Below are 6,878 nucleotides of genomic sequence, written 5' to 3' on the forward strand. Positions count from 1 at the left end.
AGTTCTATAAAAAATACAGACTTGGTACAGTTGTCATGAGCAGGGAAATTAGCTATAGAGACCAAAACTGTATTTTGTACCAGGTTGTAAATATGTTTATTTCTGCTGTGAAGTTGGATATTTGAACATGGGGGCTTGACTCATTCTATAGCCAGCCTCAAGTGGCTTTTTGAGGAAGTACAGTTTTTTGGCACTTCCACGAGGGTGCTGCTTGGAGAAAACACAATCAAATACAAGTCTGTGAAGGTTCTGAGTCATCCAGGTCAGTTTTGACCTCTCTCTTTCTGAGAACAGTTAAATCGAAGGTAGCTGGACTTCATTTTTAAACTGAAAAAGGCCTCTTGGTTGAGGTGTCTTCATGGATCTACAACCATTTGCCCTAGATGTAACTCTTCTCAAAAGAATAATCAACTATAGAAACATTCTGGACAAACTGGGAATTGGCTCATGCATCACTGTATTCTGTTCTGTGGAGGCCTAAATTTCTGAAATAAATAAAGAATGATTTCATCTTTGTCTGAAAAAAGATCCTCAACTCTGCAAAATACATCTTTTGTGGTTGTTGGAGTTATTTTGAGGGTTTGGACGATTGATGACTACATGGTTATCATTGTTGGAGCAAGAAAACTGGGACACCAGCATGCAGAAAGTCGTGATGCATGGTGAAACCAGTTCCAAACCGTGGTCGAGATTAAATTATTTTATTATGCAATTCAGAATTAAAATAGAACTCCAGACAGCAGACAGGAAAGATGGGTAAAGAGAGAAGGAGGGAAGTAGAGAGTTTGGGTTGGACTGGATCCTGGGCTGCTGTGTTAAGGACTCAGTCTTAGTGAATGGGGAGCTACTGGGGGCAGCCATTAGTGCACTGCAGTCCTGCACAGTGGACCACCTTAGAGAGCCCTTTATCATGTTTCATCTACAGTAAGGGCATCCGAGATCAAGGTCTTTATAGTGGCGCCATGAGAGGTGATTTCCCAATGGAGTGGTCACACAACCACAGCTCCAGTTCCATTAAATGTCCCGGTGACACTTATTGGAGAAAGATGTATTTGATTAACTGTAACTACTAAACTTTGTCATTTCTGCACCTTTGACCTAACCTTTGCATTTCTGTTAAAAGGACATGTTTATTTGTTGGATCGATACAAATGTTTGCATACTACAGTCTAACCAAACATGGATCATCACGCCAGCTCCAGCTGGATGTGAATAATATGATGTGACTCTGTTTGATGGCTTGTATTGGTTGAATTGCATACTCATTATAATCTTGTATCACTGTATTTAAAATACTTAAAAGACCAGCCAGTTTTGAATACTCTTTATTTCTCACTCAGGAATCTTTTCCTAAAAATTCCTCAACAACACTGACAGTTCACTCTTTAAGTAAATGAGGTACTCTAATTGTAGGTTCAGTGTGTATGATTTAGTAGCATCTAGTGGCGAGGTTTCAGACTGCAAATAACTACCAATACCCCTCACCTCACCACCACCTTCCAAGCTTGTAGGAGAAAATACTACTACTACTACTACTACTACTACAACAATGAAACTCTAGGCTACTGTAGAAAAATGGCTTATTTTCAGATGATGATACACTAATAAAAACATACTTGTGCTATATTGAACATTTGTCTTATTCTTCCAACAGATCTGCCTTAATCTGACACACTTTACCTTTATGTAAAAGTAGCAACATACCACTAAGTATTAGTAAAATGTACTTAAAATTCCTAAAAGTAAAATTTATTAGTTAACAGAATGGTTCCTGTTATGTCATTGGATTTAATATCCATTAGCCATCAATTTTCTGTACCCGCTTATACTTCAGGGTCATGGGAAGCTGGATCCAATCCCAGTTGGCTCTGGGCGAGAGGCAGGGTACACCCTGCACAAGTCACCCGTTCATCACAGGGCTGACACACAGAGACAAACAACCATTCACACTTACGGGTAATTTAGAGTCACAAATGAACTGCATGCTTTGGACTGTGGGAGGAAGCCAGAGCACCCATGGAGAACCCAGAACACGTGAGCAGCTCACAGAAAGGTCCAGTCGACTTTATTTGATAATTATTACCAATACTTTACAATGTTAGCTTTCCTAATCGTCTATCAGGTTCAGATTTACAGTTCAGTGTATCTTCAAAGAAACTTTATCTGTCAAGCAAATACAATAGGGTAAACAGAATAATATTTTTTATTTAAAATGTAATACAGTAGAATTATAAAGTAATACAAAATGAAGTGAGTGAAGTACCTTAAACTGCTCTAGTACTTAAGTGCACTTGAAGGCATTGAAATTGGGCTCAGGTTACATTTACTGGGATGATGATTTTAAGTATTTTGCCTGAGTAGAACATTTCAAGAGTGTGTGACTAGATGCAGAGTTTGACTGACATGTTTTTGACCCTTCTGTTAGCTTTGTTGCACCCGTGAGGGCGGGTCAAATCACATCAATATCCGTCTTATTGAGGAGTTTGATGACCTAATGCAATTCTCATTATAGCACACCTTCCACAAGTTGAGCAAAAAAGGTCCCAACCAGAATGTGCAGAGCGTTTTTAATTTGAAGTTTTGTAGGTTAAACAAAAAATAACTGAATATGAATTTTCGGTCCCCTCATTGTGTGTCATTGTCATCAGTATGTTTTATGCCTAGAGCTATGTAGAATACTACTGGGATACTAAGGGACTGTTTCTGTGTGGGCAGTACAGTACTTATGCCATTGTGCAGATCAACAATAGGCTCTTAATTGGGTGGTCATGTGGTTCTGGAGCTGTTCTGTTTCTGCCTGCCTGTGACTGTCTGAACCACATTATACACTAATAGCCCAGTGGCCTGTAGATAGACTTTGAGCTGAAATGAATTCTCTTTTGGTGGCACTGAGATACATAAATCATCTTGCTAATAGCATCTGGGCGAACTCATGTCTGTTTGTTTTCTCTAATGTGGACTCTCATTTGTCTGTTAGCTGCTTTTTTGGCTGCTCTGTGCACCTGAACGAAGCATTACAAGGTCAGACCGAGAAGAGATTTACGTTCTAACATTAGGATAAATGATTTTCAGGATAGTGAGTTCAAGTGTACGACACCTGCTTCCTGTGCCTCTTGACTGAATTTGGAGCTTCCGTGATGCTTTGGGATTTGCGCGCAGGCTATAGACTAGTGCAATCTATGGCTCGGGCGCGTGCACACATGCATGTGTTTTGCAGTGCCACTAACTGAGATTCATTTCACTCAATGAGGATTTGATTATGGGGTGAGGGGAATGTGATTGGTGAGTAATCAAAGTGGAATGCTCCAGGAAGAAACAGGAACATTTGTTTGGCGGCAGGAGCTCTTCCGTGCATGGTGGTACACATCCCACACACTGGACAGCAGGGGACACTTCTCGCTGGCCAATATTAAAGTTTGTCTCAGAAGCATGGAGCAACACTGGATTCCACTGAGCACAGCAGATCCTTTAATCACACCTGATGAAATCTCCTTTTATGAAGAGTTGCAAAGGAGAACAGGAAAGGCACTGTGCATGTTTGTTTGGATGTTTGTAGGTCTTCTGTGTGAGAGAAGACATCCAGCTCCGGTTGGATTAATTATTACACAGCGGCATATTTTTACCTTGCAGTTCTTGCAAAAATAAAAACCCCAATTATTGTGATGAGTTTGATTATTCCGTGCACGCTGGTTAGTGTGAAGCGAGGACAGGATCATATGTCTCCTCAGTTGTCTACTTGTGCTACAGTGCAAAGAGGATTGTGACGAGGGCAGTGGTGAACAAGTGATGAATGGAAAAACAATCAAAGATCCTGAATGTCAACACAGGAAATAGGAGATGATGGAGCACCACTGCTATTTGGAAGAATCAGACGAAAAAAAAAAAGCTCTTCAGACTGAGCAAAGCTTAACGGGGTAGTTGATTTAATGCAGCTGCTCGTATGGACATTTCTCCTCGAGATTTATTTCCTGCCCATTGAGCTCAAAATGCAAATTGCTTGGATTGTCTTGTTTGCATGCAGATGTATGTAAAATGTCTTCATCGCAGGTGCATTGGAGTGAAACTCACTCTGAAGGAAATACATGTTCATTGCACACATTCACTCAATGTTCCTCTCGCCCTCTTTCTCTCTCTCTTCTTTCCGTGACTGCGGAATTAACTAAAAAGCGAATCGAGATTTTGGCATTCGACTTTCACAGAGAAGAAAAAAAAAAAATTGATTAACCTTCCCAAAATGTGTCCTCATTTGAGAAGGGCCCAGTTCTTTCAGCTGAGTTCTTTTCTTCTTCCCGGTTAGGTTTTGTGAGTGTGTGTGTGTGTGAAAGCGAATGAGAGCGAGAGACAGAGAGAAAATGAGTAAAAGAGCTCCAGTTTAAATTTAGGTCCTAATAGAATTTGTGTCTTTCCTCTCAGGCGCGCTGCCATTACTTCCCCCTTTCATCACTTTCTCTCACTGTGCTCTCTGCAGAGTTGATGCTACAGATAGCTATTAAAGCCATGTTCCATGCACCTATTAGGCCTCGGTAAGTTCATTAGGTGTATTGCAGACCCGGTTTGGATGGGTCCAGGTCTTTGACCAGTTATGCAGCTCGCAGGGAAAGATCCATAAAAGCATTTTTGATTTAACTGCCTCCCGTGTGCTGATTTTGTCAGTATTAATGCTTTTGATAATCACCATCAGCATTCAGCTTTCAGACCTTGTGAGGATAAAGGAGAAAGTGCTGTACAGAGAATGAGAAAGAAAAGAGGAGGGTGGGAGGAAGGAAAAGATGAAATGAAAAGAAGTGAAGTGTGTAAAAGAAATTGAAAATTTGAATAGAGATGAAAACATCTGTCTAGACAAATAAGAAGCTGCAGTTTTACAAGGTATCTGACAATCACTACTTTAAATATTACCTATGAATAAATCCAACGTCTCTGTGAAACAATAAAATGCACTTATTGAGTTTCATGTAGCTTTTATTTATGGTGTGGCTGCCGTACAGACACTGGAAGTATCGAAGGCCATTGGACAAAGATAAAAGAAATCGGACATAAAAGTATAAATTCCAGTTCCCTGCATTTGAAAAAGTGTCGTCTGATGAATAATTTTCCACTCATTTATCTTCACCCAGACAGATTTGTGTGAAATACCCCCGCAAAAGGAGGCCTTTGACATTCACAGTCAGGTGCCAGATGTACAGACAGCCATCTACTGCAAAACATTAGATCCGATGATTGCTCTACATGATTGTGTACCAGCTAAGGGGATATCAGACTGTGTTTACAGCAACAGTGAGGCAAATACGTCTCCCTCATGGTGCTCCCATACTGCAGGATGGTAATGTCACCAGAAGCACTGCTACTGCAATTTAAGAGCAATTTCATCAGCATCGGGATGAAGTCAAAGACATTATACGGCCTCTCCAATCACCACATCCAAAAATCATTAAAGCTTTATGGGAAGTTCGGAATCACAGAGATGAATTAGATCGTTAACATCTAACCTCCATGATCTAACGTTGTACATCACAGAATTAGAGGCTTTCCTTCTTTAACGACGGCCTTACAGAACAATGAAACGGTTTCTGCAATCGAGGATTTGCTAAATTCCTCCCCAGAACAGCGACTGTCCAATCATATCTCAGCAACCTTAACCAGCAGTGTGCTAGGGACAAGAGTTATACTCATTCAAAGAGTTTGGACAAAGAGCAAAAAGGTGTGAAATTGATTAAACAATGAAGCTGTCTGCCCTAATGTAAGCTCCAAACATAAGCATGCTATATATCTATCATACAGAAACGCTTGTCGCAATGTTGTTGACAATGCAGAAATCCCAGCCGTGCAGAGCGTAGAGCTGGTGGGTGACATAGTGCGAGTTCGTCCGTGCTTGGTTTTCAACTTTGTTTTTTAAGCAGAGAGAAAAAAGCCTGGTCTGACTAGTCGGACATATTTCATATTACAGCTAAATAAAATATGTTCCTAAAGACATTTGAGGAGAGAAATAGAAAATGCAATAACAGCATCTTGATTCATATTTGATTAGCACAGCCTTGTTTTATGGTGTCATCAGAGTTTATCATCTTCAACATCTATCTTACTTTAACCGGGATCATAACGTACAAAATGAACATCATGCTGTATAGAAGAAGATTCAAAACTATGCCTGAGACCTTAAAACTCACGAAGAAACTGTTTACTGCGGTATTAAATCAGTGTGGAGACTATGGTCATTTCCCTATAGGAGCACATACAGTTAGACTTTATTGTTCCAATGAAACCGTCCCCTGCTGATCATTAGAAAGAACAAAGAGAGCAGGTTAAAAACGCTGGCAGCACTTCACAGACACAGAAGCTCTGTCTAGTAATTATATAGTACCAATGTTTGTCTTCATTCAAATCGGGTAAAGTTTTCCTCTATCATGCTGCACTGTACATAAAGCCTAAGGCAAACTACTGTTAGTCTGCTGTACAAAAATGATGCATGCTTTGGAAGCATGATGTCTGCTGTCACCAAAGGAATATTTAAGACGCAAACAGAAAATTTACAGTCTCATGAAAGCTGTAGTTGTTTGTCAATCTCTATGTGAAATTAAGGATCTACTGTTTCGAGAATTTCAAGCAGTAAATCAGCCTTCATTATTATTGTATACTGCACATGTGCTATGCTGTACAGAAAACCTGACAGTCAGTAAGGGGAGGGTGGGACATTTACATGAGCTGATTGTTCTGTAGGCTGCTGTGAGCGTTGCCGAACTCACAGAGTTTGCTACGGTAAACACAGGCAACTTTGGGCCCCCGGGGGATAGAAGCCTACAGGCCAGCCCTGAGGCCCTGTCTTTGATTCACTGACTAAGCACTGTGATTTGACTAATGCAGACATTTACAGCAACGGCACA

Source organism: Larimichthys crocea, chromosome IX, assembly GCF_000972845.2.
Source record: "Larimichthys crocea isolate SSNF chromosome IX, L_crocea_2.0, whole genome shotgun sequence".
Classification (NCBI taxonomy): domain Eukaryota; kingdom Metazoa; phylum Chordata; class Actinopteri; family Sciaenidae; genus Larimichthys; species Larimichthys crocea.